Source organism: Callithrix jacchus, chromosome 11, assembly GCF_049354715.1.
Source record: "Callithrix jacchus isolate 240 chromosome 11, calJac240_pri, whole genome shotgun sequence".
NCBI classification, from domain to species: Eukaryota; Metazoa; Chordata; class Mammalia; order Primates; family Cebidae; genus Callithrix; species Callithrix jacchus.
In genome coordinates this window covers 106,373,718-106,390,632 of record NC_133512.1, presented here as the reverse complement: position 1 = coordinate 106,390,632, position 16,915 = coordinate 106,373,718, and the positions used below count along the sequence as shown (strand labels likewise).

Genomic DNA, 16,915 nt, shown 5'->3' with positions numbered 1-16,915 from the left:
GCATGATGCTGAGGTTTGGGAATGTTAATGATCCTGTCACCCATATAGGGAGCATAATACTGAATAAGTAGTTTTTCAGGCCTTCCCCTCTTCCCCACCCCCTACCTCCAGAAGTCCCCAGGGTCTATTATATTCAAGTTTTTGCCTATGTGTGCCTAATGCTCCCACTTATAAGTGAGAACATTGGTATTTGGTTTTCTGTCCTTGCATTAAATCTCTTAGGATGATGGCTTCTAGTTGTATCCATGTTGCTGCAAAGGACATAATTTTGTTCTTTTTTATGGCTGCCTAGCATTCCATGGTATATATGTACCATATTTTCTTTATTAAATCCACCATTGATTGGCACCTAGGTTGATTCCAGGTCTTTGCTATTGCAAATAGAATTGCAATAAACCTATAAGCACACATGTCTTTTGGGTAGAATTATTTCTTTTCCTTTGTATATATACCCAGTAATGGGATTGATGGGTAAAGTGGTAGTTCTATTTCAGGATCTTTGAGAAATCTCCAAACTGCTTTCCACAGTGGCTGAACTAATGACATTCCTACCAGCAGTGTATTAATGTTCCCCTTTTTTCAGCAGCCTAACCAGCGTCTGTTATTCTTTGGACCTTTTAGTAATAGCCATTTTGATTTGTATGAGATGGTATCTCACTGTGGTCTTGATTCACATTTATCTGATCATTAGTGATGCTGAGCATTTTTTCACGTTTGTTGGCTGCCTGTATGTCTTCTTTTGAGAACTGTCTGTTCATGTCCTTTGCCCATTTTTAAATGGGGTTGCTTTTTTTGCTTGTTAAATTGTGCACGTTCCTTCTAGATTCTGGACATCAGTCCTTTGTCAGATGCATAGTTTGAGAATATTTTCTTCCATTCTGTGGGTTGTTTGTTTACCCTGTTGATAGTTTTGCTGTGCAGAAGTTTTAATTTAGTTCCCATTTGTCAGGTTTTTTTTTTATCACTTTTTTTGGTCAGCTTTTGTTTTTGTTGCAATTGTAAAGCCTCTTTAAACACATTATGAAATTGCTATTCAGAAAGGAGATATTAGTTTTTATTCCTACCACCAGCAGTACATGAAAGAAACCATTTCAGTACACTTTCAGTTTGAGGCATTCACATTTTAGTACATCTTTGTTACATTGGTAGGGAGGAAAAGTATTACATATTTGCAGTTTTAATTATCAGTTACTTGATTATTAGTGATGTTGATCATTTAATCACATGTGCATTGTGTATTCATATTCTTTGTCCATTATGATTGAGAATTTAGAATTGTTTTAATTTTACTCATTTGTAAGATCTTTAGTACTTAGTCCATAACGTTTGTTTTCCTATTTCCTGAAATGATTGCTTATGTTTCAAACCTACCTATCTTTTTGATGCATAGAAGTTTAAATATTTGCTGCAGTCCAACTTTTAAATCTTTTGCTTTCTTTTATTATTATTATTATTATTATTTTGAGACAGAGTCTTGCTCTGTCATCAGGCTGGAGTACAGTGGCACAATCTCCACTCACTGCAACCTCCACCTCCCAGGTTCAGACGATTCTCCTGCCCCAGCCTTCTGAGTAGCTGGAACTACAGGTGTGTGCCACACACCCAGTTAATTTTTGCATTTTTAGTAGAGATAGGGTTTCATCATGTTGGTCAGGCTGGTCCTGAACTCCTGACCTCATGACCCACCCACCTAGGCCTCCCAAACTACTGGGATTACAAGTGTGAGCCACCATGCGCAGCCTCTTTTATTATTTTTAACCTTCGAAAGTTATCTCCAGTCCTGAAATTTAATAAAGTTTTCCTCCTAGCATCTTTTGCTCTATATAAACTATTTAGAATGTAACACACACACACACACACACACACACACACCCCTACTCATGTACCTGACACCTACACATACACCTCAAAGTCAGAGGGTATACCAATCAACTTAAAGAAAGCAAAGGTAGTGATTCACCAAGAAGTTAAAGCTGTCCTTTATTAAGAACCAGTTGGACCACAAATTTCAATAAGAGCATTTGAAAGAAACACTTGTTACTGTGGATGAGTGGCTTCTGATGAAGAGTTGAGGATGACAAAGAGGAGGCTGCTAGAGAATCCTTCTCCTGACTGCAAAGATGCATTCTTACATTGAGCTTTAGGCCTCCTCATGTTCTCCACTCTCTTCTTTTTTTCTGAGGCCTCCTCATGTTCTCCATTCTCTCTCTCTCTCTCTTTTTTTTTTAGTTTCTAGAATAAATTTGTAGCAACCTTGAATCCAAGGATTGATGACTTAAAGTAGCTGTGGGTTGCAGAATGCAAAGTTCCTCATTTTCAAAAGAAGCTGAGAGAAACTAAAAGGTTAGAGAACTGGAGTAAAGTTGTCTGGGAATGCCCAGGAGTCTCTTCCCATCTTTTCCTGTGATAACAGAAGCAGGTTGTTAAATGGAAAACTTGAGTCTCAGTACGGAAGGTGGCCTCTGTAGTTGTGAAGCCAGAGGGAGAAGAAGTTGGAAGTTTCCCTTTTGACATGAAATAAGAGATATCATAATTAGATTATGCATTCATGCTATTTGAAATTCAACATGAGAAAGGTAAAAATTTATACTTAATAAAATTTTATCTATACTGTGGACCTGTTTATTTTTGTTTTACCTTTGTGGATTATTTAAATATTTGTTTTGATTACCAATTTAGCAAGCACATTCCTTAAAAATTGAAATTATGACATATGTCCTCATAATCATTCTCACTTGGAAAATGCCTAACTGATGGGTCTCATAGCTACCAACTAGGTTTTATTGTTTTTTTTTTTTTGAGATGGAGTTTCATTCTTGTTGCCCAGGCTGGAGTGCAATGGCGAGATCTCGGCTCTCCACAAACTCTGCCTCCCGGGTTCAAGCGATTCTCCTGTCTCCCTCCTGAGTAGTTGGGATTACAGGCATGTGCCACCATGCCTGGCTAATTTTGTATTTTTAGTAGAAATGAGGTTTCTCTGTGTTGGTCAGGCTGGTCTCAAACTCCTGACCTCAGGTGATCTGCCTGCCTCGGCCTCCCAAAGTGCTGGGATTATAGGTGTGAGCCACTGTGCCTGGCCAGTTTTATTCTTTAACCTATCTGAACTGTAGGCACAGTGACTAAAAGGAACTGCTTGGTTTGTAAAGAACTGGCTTTGTAAACTCAGCCTTATAAAGTGACCACAAATTTCACAAGTTGACATATGTGCCCTGTTTGAGCTCGCTTGTCAAGGGTTGTTATAATAAAACTTGGGGTTCAGTTCTGCATCTTCAAGAGATGGTGGGCAAAACACAGCTCTTGGTATACCAATTTCTTTAGCTGTAATATTGGGGCTTTGGCTAAATCACTAAGGTCCCACCTAACTCTAAAACTTGAATTTCAAAAAATCCTGCAATTAGGAAAAATCTAACAAGCATAGCTTTTCTTGTTCTTCTTTTCTACCTATATAAAAATGACATTTTAGAAGAGTCATAGGAAGCAGCCCAGAACTTTTTAGTTAATTAGGAATACTAGAAAGACAAATTTATGTTAGTCCTTTCAGTAACTCTAATAGGCTGTCTCTGACTTTACTGTGTTGGTTCTCTTTTTTAGATAGCTTTTTCTGTTTTCTTTGTTTATAAAAAATCTTGATACAATATGTACTTCATAACAATGTTTCTGTCAGTGATGGATCACATATAATGACAGCTCCTAACACCTAGTGACATCCCAGCTGTAATAACATGGTAGCACAATATATTACTCTATGTTTAGATACATAAATATGTATCATCATGTTACAGTTGCTTACAGTTTTCAGTACAGTAACATGTTGTACACACTTGTATCCTAGGAGCAATAGGGTATACCATACAGCCTAGGCATGTGGTAAGCTATACTATCTAGATTTGTGTAAGTCCACTCTGTGATGCTTGTACAACTACAAAATTGCCTAACAACGTGGTTCTCAGAATATATAACCATGGTTAAGCAACACATGACTGTTTTTGTTTGTTTATTTTTTATTTGTATCTTTTGGAAATGAGTCTTGTTCTGTCGCCCAAGATGGAGTGCAGTGGCGTGATCTTGGCTCACTGCAACCTCTGCCTCCTGGGTTCAAGCAATTCTCCTGCCTCAGCCTTCTGAGTAGCTGGGACTACAGGCATACATTGCCATACCCAGCTAATTCTTTGCATTTTAGTAGAGAGAGGGTTTCACAGTGTTGTCCAGGCTAGACTCACACTCCTGAGCTGAAGCAAAGTGCCTGCCTTGGCCTCCCAAAGTGCTAGAATTACAGATGTGAGTCACTGTGCCTGGCCAATATGACTGTGTATGAGAAATGCCTATCATATTCAATTAAATTCAAAGATTTTAATAAAGAATTAAAATATTGAAAATAATAAAAACATACATATTAGAACATCTTCCTATGGTAAATTCTTACTAGGCAAAGAAACTGGCCATGATTAAGGCACTACTCCCACCTGATGGCACAGACTAATTACAAGAAAAGTATCAAGAAAAGTATCACGGCTGTAATCCTAGCACTTTGGGAGGCTGAGGCGGGTGGATTCACCTGAGGTCAGGAGTTTGAGACCAGCCCGGCTAACATGATGAAATCCGGTTTCTACTAAAAATACAAAATTAGCCAGGCATGGTGGCATGCACCTGTAATCCCAGCTACTCCGAAAGCTGAGGCAGGAGAATTGCTTGAACCTGGGAGGCAGAGGTTGCAGTGAGCCAAGATTGCACTATTGCACTCCAGTTTGGGCAACAAGAGTAAAACTGTCTCAAAAAAAAAAAAAAAAAAAAAAAAAGGGTCAGCTTTTTGAATGAGTAAAATTAAAAACTGATGATACATTTTTAGTTTTTTTTTTTTCTTTTCCAGCTGGAGTCTCACTGTTGCCCAGGCTGGAGTGCAGTGGCATGATCTAGGCTCACTGCAGCCTCCGCCTCTTGGATTCAAGCCATTCTCCTGCCTCAGCCTCACATAGCTGAGATTACATGCACTTACCACCACGCCCAGCTACTTTTTATATTTTTAGTAGAAATGGTGTTTCCCCATGTTGGCCAGGCTAATCTCAAACTCCTGAGCTTAAGAGATCTGCCCACCTCAGCCTCCCAAAGGGCTGGGATTACAGGCGTGAGCCACCATGGCTGGCCAAAGTTTTAATCCTACAAGGTCCTTCAAATTTATATTTAAGAAGGTATCTGGCTGGGAGCAGTGCCTTGGACTCATTAATCGTCATGGCTACCGTATAAGGAAGGTACTATTATCGGCTTCGTGTTAACACTCGAGGAAACTGAAGCACACAGAAGGTGAGTAAATTACCCACTGTCATAACTGGTAGAGATAGGATTCAAATCTTGTCTGTGTGGATTTAAAGTCTGCTCCTTACCACTATACTCTACCACTTCTTTGTTGCCCATTACTTGAATATAATTAATTTAACAAAGTACTCATTTTTGAGTACTTAGGTAGTTTCTAAGTTAGTGTTATTATAAATAATAATGTGATGATCAGTCTTGTGGCTAAATTTATGTAAACATATATCATTCTACTCTTAGGCTAAATTCTGAGAAGTAAAATCGAGGATCAAGTGAACTTCATTATCTAATTGCCTTGAATCAGAAAGTAAGGAAATGCTCAAAGAAAGAACAGGTACCAATCAATACTTCCAGAAACAGATCTAAGTTATTCATTGCTTTTAAATTTACTTTCAAATTGTAAATGTCATACATTCTTTTAAAAAATTAAAACAACTCTAAAGCTACTTTTTGTGTATCCTAAGATTCAGCAACAAAGTTAATACATTGTGATTAACGGGAGTCATGCATTCCAGTGTTAAAGATAAAAGTTACAAATAGGGAAAGTGGAAGACTCAAGTGAACCAGTGGTGTTGGATTAGAATCGGAAGGTATGAGGTATGAATTTATGGTTGTTGCTTTTTTTTTTTTTTTTTTTTACATATTTAGACAAATAGGTATAGAAATAAATTTAGATATATCCCACCCTCCCAGCCCTGCAAGTACTGTGAGGCAATGTACTGGGTACTTGTGAGGCAATGTACTGGGGAGGGAAGAGCATGGATCCTGGGGTCGAAGGGCCTGTATCCTACCCTTACTCAGCCCTCCACCTGCAGGTGACCACTGGCACATTCTCCAGCTTGTCTCAGCTTCAGGTTCTTCACCTGTAAGATGGGGTTGATGAAAACAGTACCTGTCATGCAGAATTATTACGACGATTGATAATTTAGATGTTTATACATGTAATGTACTTAGAGCAGTGTCTGCCTCTTTTCACTTGATGTCTAGTACTATGTAAGATAGAAGATGCATGTCTTCTATATTCTGTACTCCCCATTTCTTTTGTGTGCAGTCTTTGAGTCTTACAATAGAAGGAACATGTAGAATATATATTCGTATATTCATGACAACACAGTATGTAAAGTTGCTACCAACCTCATTTAATTTGGCATACGACTAACAGATGAAGTCTCTCATTTGTTTGAAGATACTTTACAAAATACCAACTGCTCTATATTTCTTTAGAGAAAGATTGTAGTTATTAATATTGATACCTCTGAAAGTATTTTAAGTCTTCAGTGAATCCTTTTACTGTAGATTCATGATAGCTAATTAGTACTAACTGATTTAGAGGTTTCCTTTCCCATAATATGGAATGATGTAAAGAAATCAGATACAAACTATTGCAATTAGAAAATAAAATATGAAGCAACTTCAAAAAAAAATAACTTTAGATATGTGTGTGTTGGGGGTGAACTTATGTAGGTGTTTGTGTATATATATTTTAACTCTGTCTGCTAAAAAGCCTAAAAGCAGACCAGGTGCGGTTGTTCATGCCTGTAATCCTGGCACTTTGGGATGCTGAGGTGGCAGATCTCTTGAGCTCATGAGTTTGAGACTAGATCGGCCAACATGGGGAAACACCGTCTCTACTAAAAATACAAATGTTAGTTGGGCATGGTGGCATGCACCTGTAATCCCAGTAACTAGGAAGGCTGAGACACAAGGATCGCTTGAACTCAGGAGGTGGAGGTTGCTGTGAGCAGAGATCATGCCATTGCAGCCTGGGCAACACAACAAGATTCCATCTTAAAAAAAAAAAAAAAAGCTCACATCTGTAATCCCAGCTTGGGAGGCCAAGATGGGTGGGTCACTTGAGGTCAGGAGTTCAAGACCAGCCTGGCCAACATGGGAAAACTATCTGCTTGGAAGGCTGAGGCTGGAGAATAGCTTGAACCCACAAGGTGGAGGTTGCAGTGAGCCAAGATCGTGCCACTGCACTCCAGCCTGGGACAGAGAGAGACTCCGTCTCAAAAAAGAAAAAAAAGAGGCCTAAAAGCAATGAAACCCAGTAGCAATGAACTCCCAAGTGTCGTTCTTCATTTTAAAAAAACCTGTTGGAAATCGATGCTCGGAGCAGCAGAGGAAAATCAGCACTCATACAAAGGATCTTTCAGAAACGCAATTTTTACTTCCTGGATTGCAGGAAGGGTACTCCCACTAGCCATCTTGCCACGAGACTACAGTGAATAAAGGAAAGCAGACGAATTTATCCCTTACACATTTAGGGTCATCCTTACTGCTGTGTCTGTTCTCTGTTGGTTGCAGCCAGATCTCACAATCTAAACTAAAACCCGATTGGGTAATAACTTAAAACTTTTCTAAACAGGTAAAAGCAATGGAGAACTGGGACGTAACTGTGAGCCCATTCAGCACAGATATCTTGGTTAAAGTACAAGGACATAGAAAGTACTACGTGCCTGTAAGCACGGCATGTCTAACAGCTCTGTAGGACAGGGCTTAACAAAGTTATTAGCACACTATTCTTAAACAAAAAAAGGTAACTTTAAAAAGGAACTTTTCTACTTCCCACAATTCCCTCCTCTTTTATTTTATAATTTTCCTTTTTAAACTTTCTTTTTTAAAACATGTTTTGGCTTGGTTGTTCTACTTGAGTTTTTAAAAGAAAAAGCTTCTCTTTTCTCTTGACATGATTTCTTTCTTTAGTTTTACTTCCTGTCTCTCTCTTTCACACACACTTTCTCTTATCATTTTTTTCACATACCTTTACTTTCCTTCTTTTTAGCATTTTGCTGGCTGGAGCGGCTCTTGCCCTGGGCTACTGCTCATGCTGCTGGAAAAGCCTTTGTCTCAGTGCCAATTTTTCTTTGTGGCACAGAGCATCTTTCTATTTCCAACAGAAGCAAATACCTTTGGAGAAATGGCTGACTCAGGTTGGTGCCAAAAAGGTTGAGGACCGCTGGCATAGAGCATCTTTGTGTCAGAAAGTAATGACGTGCTCAAAGACAGAGGGGACATGTCTAAAGGATGTGAGAGCCAGCTCTACTGTGTCCTCCACTGGCCAAATCTGGGGCAATTTGTGCATCAAAATAAATAATGAGGTTATAGAATCCATACCAATATGAATTCTGCATCAAAATGAATAATTCTGCATCAATGTAAATAATGAGGATAAAGAACCCATACTGATATGAATGAATGAAATAATGAATGAATGGGGAAAGGGGAAATTTTTCCTTGATGGTGGGAAATTTTTCCTTGATGGTAAAAGTCCAGCTAATTAATGTAGAAGGAATGATGGAATCAGAAAATCACCATTTCCAAGGAAAAAGTAGCAAATTAATAGTAGAGAAACTTGGCAGACATCCCTTTAGCCAAGTGTTCAAAGTATTTTCTGTTCTTTTGTTTATGAAGTGGGGGGGGGGGGTCATGCTATGTTGCCTAAGCTGGTCTCTAACTCTGGGGCTCAAGGAATCCTCCCACCTCAGCCTCTGAGTAGCTGGGGTTACAGGTGCATGCCACCTTGCCAGCCAATAGTGTTGAAAGTTTAACATTAATTATAATGGGACATCATGTGCCTCCTGCCGTGAGGCACTGAGAACACAACAACAGTTTTGTGGATTTGCTGCCAAAAATGGTAACCTGACTTGAATCATGAAGAAACATCAGACAAACCCAAATTGAGGAACATTCTTCAAAATATCTGGACTGGATTCATCAGAAATATCAAGATCATGAAAAGCAAAGAAAGACTAAATTAGAAACTGTTTGTAATTAAAGGAGACTAAAGAAACCTGACAACTACATTCAATGCACTACCTGGGATTTTCTTTTTTTATAAAAGTCGTTATTGGGGCAATTGGTGAAATTTAAATGTGGTCTATAGATTAGCTAATAGTGTTTTATCAATGTTAACGTCTTAATTATCCTGCTTTTGGTATTATGCTATGGTTATGTAACAGAATGTGTTTAGAGAATACATGCTGAAGTATTTAGAGGTAAAGTGGACTCATATCTGCATCTTACCCTCAAAGAGTTTTTAAAATTTACACACACACACACACACACACACACACACACACACAGAGAGAGAGAGAGAGAGAGAGAGAGAGGGGGAAAAATCAGAGAGAGAGAAAGATAAAATATCTGTCATAAATGTGACAGATATTAACTTTTGGGGAATCTGGGTAGAGGTTACAAAGTAACTCCTTATACCACTTGTTTCCGCCCCCCAGACAGAGTCTTGCTCTGTCACCCAGGCTGGAGTGCAGTATGCGATCTCAGCTCACTGCAACCTCTGCCTCCTGGGTTCAAGTAATTCTCCTGCTGTAATTGTCTCCTGAGTAGCTGGGATTACAGGCATGTGCCACCATGCCCAGCTAATTTTTGTATTTTTAGTAGAGACAGGGTTTCACCATGTTGGCCAGGCTGGTCTCAAACTCCTGACCTTGTTATCTACCCGCCTCAGCCTCCCAAAGTGCTGTGATTACAGGCGTGAGCCATTCATTGCAACTGGCCTTCTCCTACTATTTTTGTAACTTAGGGTAAATCTGAAATTTTGTCAAAATAAAAATTTAACAAAATTTAAACAATATAAAAGTGTATCTCTTTAAAAAAGGGAAGTGATTTCTTACTGTTGTTTCATTCTTTCCTTAGATATTATCATAATGAATAATTTGGTGAGTAGCTTTCTAAATTTTTGCTATGCACGTACAAATACATGAATATGTATGTGTATCTATGTATGTTCCTGCACAATTTCTAGTAGGTTCATACTCAACTATACAACAGAATTCTGCTGCATTTTTTTTTTTTTTGAGATGGAGTCTCATTCTGTCACCCCAGCTGGAGTGCAGTGGCGTGATCTCAGCTCACTGCAACCTCCACCTTCCAGGGTTCAAGTGATTATTCTGCCTCAGCCTCCCAAGTAGCTGGGATTACAGGCATCTGCCATCACGCCCAGCTAATTTTTATATTTTTAGTAGAGATGGGGTTTTACTAGGCTGGTCTCCAACTCCTGACTTCAGGTGATCCACCCACCTCAGCCTCCCAAAGTGTTGGGATTACTGGTGTGAGCCACCGTGCCTGGCCTACTGCTTGATTTTTAAAATGCTATATTACTGACATTTTCTCATGTCAGTACATATACATATACCTCTTTTCTTTTTTAAATTAATGTAGTTCTATACCATCTAGGGTATGGATGTAGTATAACTCATGTAATAATTTTCCCATTGATGAACATATGGATTGCTTTCTTTTTCTATAAAAAGCTGGAACTAACAGTTTTGTGCATTTGCATCTATTTTCTGTGGTATAGATGTGAAATTCTTGAGTCAAAGGTTAATTGTATTTAACCTGTTGATAAAATTGCAAGGACCATTGCACTGTAGAAAACACAAAATGCAGCTAAGTGGCTTCTCTTAATGACCACAGGCAGAACCATATGTTAGGAACAAGTGTGAACGATGACTTAAGTCAGATCTGTGGGTCATTTGGATGAGTCTTACGGCCCACAGCTTACAGCTGTGCATTGCTTGCTGGCCAGCACAGAGCAGTGACAATCAGCCATGTGTGCATTGCTGATCATCACAGAGAAGGGCGAGTTGCCCTTGTTTATTACTTGTAAACTATGTCTTATCTCATGCAGGCTGGTACATACGTGATTACAGTCCCCCAAGAGTTAATTGTTAACCGGAGGGGTTATGCTAACTCTGTTAAGTGCCCATAATTACCTGCATGTTTTCTGTTGTGTTTATTTTAAGAATGCAGACAGCTATTAATTATTGCAACACTGGATCGGTATTTACCCTCTACTTTACTTTCTTCTCTTTACTATTTTCTCATCTTTTAGTCCCAATTGATGCAGTAATATCAGTTATATATCTATAAGAAAATATCAGAGGTACTGAGAAAGGCTTACTATAAATGAATAAATATAATAGTTTTTAAAAATTATTCCACCCATAATTCCCCCTAAAAATATCTGTCCTATCCAATTGTCTGGCTTTTCATCTGCAATGAATATGTCATGTTTTGTGAAAGGGGTGTATGTGTGAGGGAAAGGGGGCAGAAAAGTTATCCCAATGACATGTATACTCAAGAGATTGTTTCCAGGCCAATGGAATTGTTTTTGAATTATTGCTGTAAATTAGCATACTAAAAATATAAGAATAGTTCTTAAAGTATAGCAGGTTAAAATGCGAAAATCTTTGGGCAACATAAGGTTTATTATTATGTGACTTTACAACATTGGAAGGAAAGATGTAAAGATTGTGTTCAAATAGTATTATTGATTTTCTCTTCCAAGTCCTGGGCTGGGTGCTAGGGAATATAGATGAACAAGGACATTGATGTTCCTTGTCCTTGAATAATACATTTTTGTGGGACACAGACAAGTGAGTACGTAGTTATGATGTGAAGGCTATGTAATATTGACATACACTGGATATAGATGTAAAATATCAAGGGAGCAGAGAAGAAGAACTAATTAGTTTTAACTGAGGGTATCCAAACAATTTCAATGGAGATATGATCTTTGGGCTGGGCCTTGAAGGATGAGTAGGAGTTTGCCAGGTTGGTAAGACATAATGGAAGACATTTCAAGGCAAAGAGAATGATGACTTGCATGAGCGAAGGCAGAAAGGCTTTTGGATCCCTTCTAAGAACTCTGAAAGTTAATGCAAATCCTAGGCCAGTGCTTCTCACACTTTCTGTGTATACAGACCATCTGAAGCACATTAATATGCAGGTTCTGATTCAGAAGGCCTGGAGCAAGCCTGTCATTCTGTATTTCTAACAAGCTCCCAGGGGCCTATGGACCACACTTTGAGCAGAAAGGCTCTAAACACTGTAAACTGTTGTCTGTTTCAGCCAGGCCTGCTACTTGGCACAACCTAGAAACAAGATGGAGATCACACATTTGTCTTTTGCCATGAAAAAATTTATAGCGAGTATCTGAAGGCTCTCTTTTTGAGACTGTGGTATTTCAGAAACAGATTCTGCACTGTACCTGAACTAGCCCAGGGTGTAAATAGAATGAATCATCCTGGAGGCCTCTTGTCCAGATGACATGGGAGCAAGCACTACAGGAAAGGTGAGGGAAAGGTCCTGACAGGCCTGGCTGGTTCCTGTGCATCCAGGGCAATGGTGATATCCTTAGTGTGTGGGGACTGTGTGGTAGGAGGTGGGAAAGAAAGCCAGGCACATAGTATTTTCACAAGATCTAAATTGGTTGCAGCTCCTTCAGAATAATAATAATAATTAGAAAAAAAAACCCAATCGCCAGTTTGAGTTTTTTTGATGATGCTTTCTTAGGTATTTAGATTTTAGTGAGAAAACAGCTACATCACTTGACTGCTTTGTTTTATATTCATAACATTGTTTTTTTTTTCTAAAAAAAAAAAAACCTTTTTAAAAAATTATAGAAGTAGGCACTTGTCCTTGGCAGAACATTCGGCAAAAAACAAAACAAAACAAAACAAAAAAACAACATTTTGAGGTGGTCATAGTTCAGTAGATGATTTGGACTCATTTCCTTTCTTTGATTTCCCTACGTCACCCAGTTGCCCACCCTCACTGGGGTGTTGGCACCAGTGAGAGTTTGGTACTATGGTAAATAATTTTCTGTAGCTGAAAAAGAGCTGGGGGGCCTGCCTGTTGTGCTGGAGACAAATGTGATCTCAAAATGAGGTCACTGAGTTTTTTTTTTTTCACTTTCATCTTCCCTGCTATTTATGCTGATTGTGAAATGGAATCGGAGTCTTCTTAAGACTAATAAAGGAGGAGGAGAGATCAGGTGATTATTTTTCACAAGAAGGATCATTCTGGTCATGTCTTCCTTTCCCTAATGACATTTGCGACCTACACAGATAGCCTGGAGCAGACCACATGGCTAAAATTTAGCACCCAGGAATTGGGATAGGCTTACCACCTCTGTATCCCAAACTATCCCCACATAAAGACTGTTGCAGAGACAAGAGATTATATTAGAAGGATAAACAATTCTTAACACCAAGGACTTGCCAAGAATAAATCTAGACTGATGTCTGAGCTTGTTGGAGAGAATGATAAAACCAGAGGCTGAAGGAGACTAGGTGATGACACCACAATGCAAAGTCAATTCAAGGCGTCTTTGATATATTCCCAAGCACAAGTCAAGAGCCCAGGTCATCGGGATGCTTGCATCTTGGGGCTTAGTAAATCAGCAGCTTGGAACCAGAGTCTATCTCCTTGAATTTTGCTCCCACCAGAATTCCTAAAAGAGGGATTCTCATGTTTTAGGGGCATATTTAACACCTGGAAGAGCTTGTTGGGGATGCAGATTCCTAGGCTGCAATCCAGCCTGCTGACTCAGAGAAACCCCTGATGATTCTCAGTAGGTGGATTGAGCCTATCCTCTGAGCATAATTGCCTTAGTGAATTCACATTAATTGACAAGGCACTTAAAAAAAAAGAAACAGGGTAGGTCTGGTGACACTAGGAAAGGAAGTCATGTTTTTGCCCCTGCTGGTCTCCCACCAAGAGCTAAGGACAAAGAAGGGAAGAGATCCAAAGCAGAGAAAACACAAAATAGACAAACCTCAATGTTTACATCAGAGGGGTATTTTTAAAAGGCTGTGTATGATCAAATTTGTGTGAGTTAATCTTTAATTTCCCTTAAATCCTAACAATGTATCCACTTTTGATTTTCATGTGGTAGTGACTTTGTTACCTTTTTTTTCTCTTCCACTCTTACGCCCAGCCTCCCATCCAGAATGTAACTGCCTGTGAACCAGCTACAGAGAGCACCCAGGGCCATTTGCTTCACAGCAGTAGAGCTTCTTGTTTATCAAGAGCTCCAGCCCCTTGTTGACAGAGTGGACCTCTTATCTCTCAGGGATCACTCTTCTCTGGGTTCTTGCATCCCTGTGTGGAATTTATTATACTCTGCCCGAGGGCCTGGCTCTTCTGGGGCTCTGCTTCACTGTTCCCCGGCTGACCTGTCAGTTTGCAGTAGGAGACCCAGAGTAACCCAGCTCCTACATCGCCTGTCAGACTGGTTGCCCTGGTGGGGCTGGCCATTTATCTGGCTCTGGGATTCTCGAAAAACATGAGAGCACCAGCCTTCTAGGAGTCTGATATGGGCTATTTTCCCTGGAAATATAAATGAACCTGATTGTCATGGGAGCACTTATAGCTCCTGCTGGTCCGTCCTCCTGGTCCTGGGTCCAACCTAAGAGGATCTTTTTTGCCATTCCCACTGTCCCTGCTCAAATCAGTCTCTCTTTATTTGTCCTATGAACCACCTGGTGCTCTCCTGTTTTTCCTCCTTCCAGCTTCTTTTAGTCCCTTTTAATCCACCCTCCATTTGGCTGCCGGAGGGAGCTCTCTAAACTATGGATTTACTGACATCATTGCCCTGCCGTATCCCTTTAATAGTTCCCCATTATCTGAGGGTAAAACCTAAACTTCTCAGAATGGCCCACAAGGCCCTATCTTACCAGCCTGATCTCTCTCTCTCTCTCTCTCTCTCTCTCTCTCTCTCTCTCTCTCTCTCTCTCTGTCTCTCTCTCTGTAATCTTCCCCCCAATGTGATTTACGCTCTGGCTGTAGCCAACATCTTATTCTTTTTAGGACTGTGCCATCTTCCAATGCCACATCTGTGTCTCTGCTCATGTTATGTCCTCACCCTGGAATGTTCTCTACTCCCATTTTTGTTCCTCTTGCCTTCTTTTTCTTCAGTTTTTTTTTTTCTTTTTAGACAAGGTCTTGCTCTATCCCTCTTGCCTTCTTTTTCTTCAGTTTTTTTTTTTTTTCTTTTTAGACAAGGTCTTGCTCTATTCCTCAGGTTGGAGTGCAGTCTCGACCTCCTGGGCTCAAGTGATCCTCCTGCCTCCGCCTCTTGAATAGCTTAGATCACAGGTGTATATCACTACGCCTGGCTAATTTGTTTGTTTGTTTTGTAGAGATAGGATCACCCTATGCTGACCAGGCTGGTCTCAAACTCTTGGACTCAAGAGATACTCCTGCCTTGACCTCACAAAGTATGGGGATTACAGGCGTGAGCCACCATTCACGGCCTTATTTTTTTTTTGAATAAGGATCTCACCTTGTCACCCATGCTGGAGTGCAGTGGTGTGATTTTGGCCCACGGCAGCTTCGACCTCCCGGGTTTAAGCAATCCTCCTTGCCTCAGCCCCGACAAGTAGTTGAAACTGTAGGCATGCACCACCACATGCAGATAATTTTTGTATTTTTTCTAGAGACAGTGTTTCACCATGTTACCCAGGCTGGTCTCAAACTCCTGAGCTCAAGCAATCCGCCTGCCTCAGCCTCCCAAAGTGCTAGGATTACAGGCATAAGCCACCTCGCTCTGCCTTCCTTTAGCTCTTTAATGTTATTTTTTTTTTACACATTAGTATGAAACAATAAACATTCATTATAGAAAATTCAGAAAGTGTAGAAAAGAAAACCAACCATAGTCTCATCTCTCATAAGCAACAAATATTAATATTTGGGCATAGTTCCTCCAGTATTTTTGTTCATTTGCATTTTCTTTTCATAACTGACAGCATTCTATACATGAACTCTTATATTCATTTAAAAAAGTTTTTTTGGAGACAGGGTCTCTGTTGCCCAGGCTGGAGTACAGTGGCCCAAACACAGCTCACTGCAGCCTCAACTTCCCAGATCCTCCCACCTCAGTGTCCTGAGTAGCTGGAGCCACAGGCACACACCACCATGTGCAGCTAATTTTTAAATTTTTTGTGGAGACAGGGTCTTACTTTGTTTCCCAGGCTGGTCTCCAATTCATGGGCTTAAGTGATCCTCCCACCTTGGCTTCCCAAAGTGCTGGGTTAAAAGGCATGAGCCACCATGTTTGGCCTATGTTGTCTTAAGATAGTCTTAAATATCAAACTGGGCAATATAATAAGACCCTGTCTCTACAAAAAAGTAAAACAGTAGCTGGATGTGGTGGCACACACACTTGTAGTGCCAGGTACTTGAGAGGCTGAGGTGGGAGGATTGCTTGAGCCTGGGAGGTTGAGGCTGTGGTGAGCCATGATTGCAGCACTGCCCTCCAGCCTGGGTGATAGAGCAAGATCCTGAGTCAATTTTTTTTCCTGAAACATATTTTTAAGACAGCTTTTTATTTTTTCAGGGGGAGTCTCACTTTATTGCCCAGGCTGGAGTGCAATGGCACATTCTCGGCACTGCAACCTCTGCCTCCCAGGTTCAAGCGATTCTCCTGCCTCAGCCTCCTGAGTAGCTAGGACTACAGGTGTGTGCCACCACTCCCAGCTAATTTTTATATTTCTAGTAGAGACAGGGTCTCACCATGTTGGCCAGGCTGATCTCGAATTCCTGACCTCAGGTGATCCACCCACCTCTGCCTCTCAAAGTGTTGGGATTATAGGCATGAACCACTGTGCCCAGCCAAAAAAGCTTTTTTGAAAATATAGTTTAAAAAATTTTAAAGAAAATTTTAGATTTACAGAAAAGTTGCAAAAATAGTAGAGAGAATTCCTGTATATCCTTCACCTCACTTCCCTCAATGTTAATATCTTATAACCAGAGTACAATTATCAAAACTAAGAAACTATCGTTTGTGTAATACTATTAACTC

The 16,915-nt window shown here is 40.0% G+C and overlaps 1 long non-coding RNA gene across 2 annotated transcripts in view; it reads left to right on the top strand.

Annotated features, from left to right (window-relative positions):
• The window catches only part of LOC118143765 (uncharacterized), an 81,201-nt gene that overhangs the window by 60,435 nt on the left and 3,851 nt on the right, over positions 1-16,915 (top strand). The window contains exons 4-6 of one of the 2 annotated variants that reach the window (XR_013524210.1): positions 4,868-5,298; positions 5,548-5,641; positions 5,772-5,897. This is a non-coding gene — a long non-coding RNA (uncharacterized LOC118143765). Of the gene's footprint in view, positions 1-4,867; positions 5,299-5,547; positions 5,642-5,771; positions 5,905-16,915 lie in introns of both variants that reach the window. The other variant, XR_013524209.1, reaches the window with a different exon arrangement.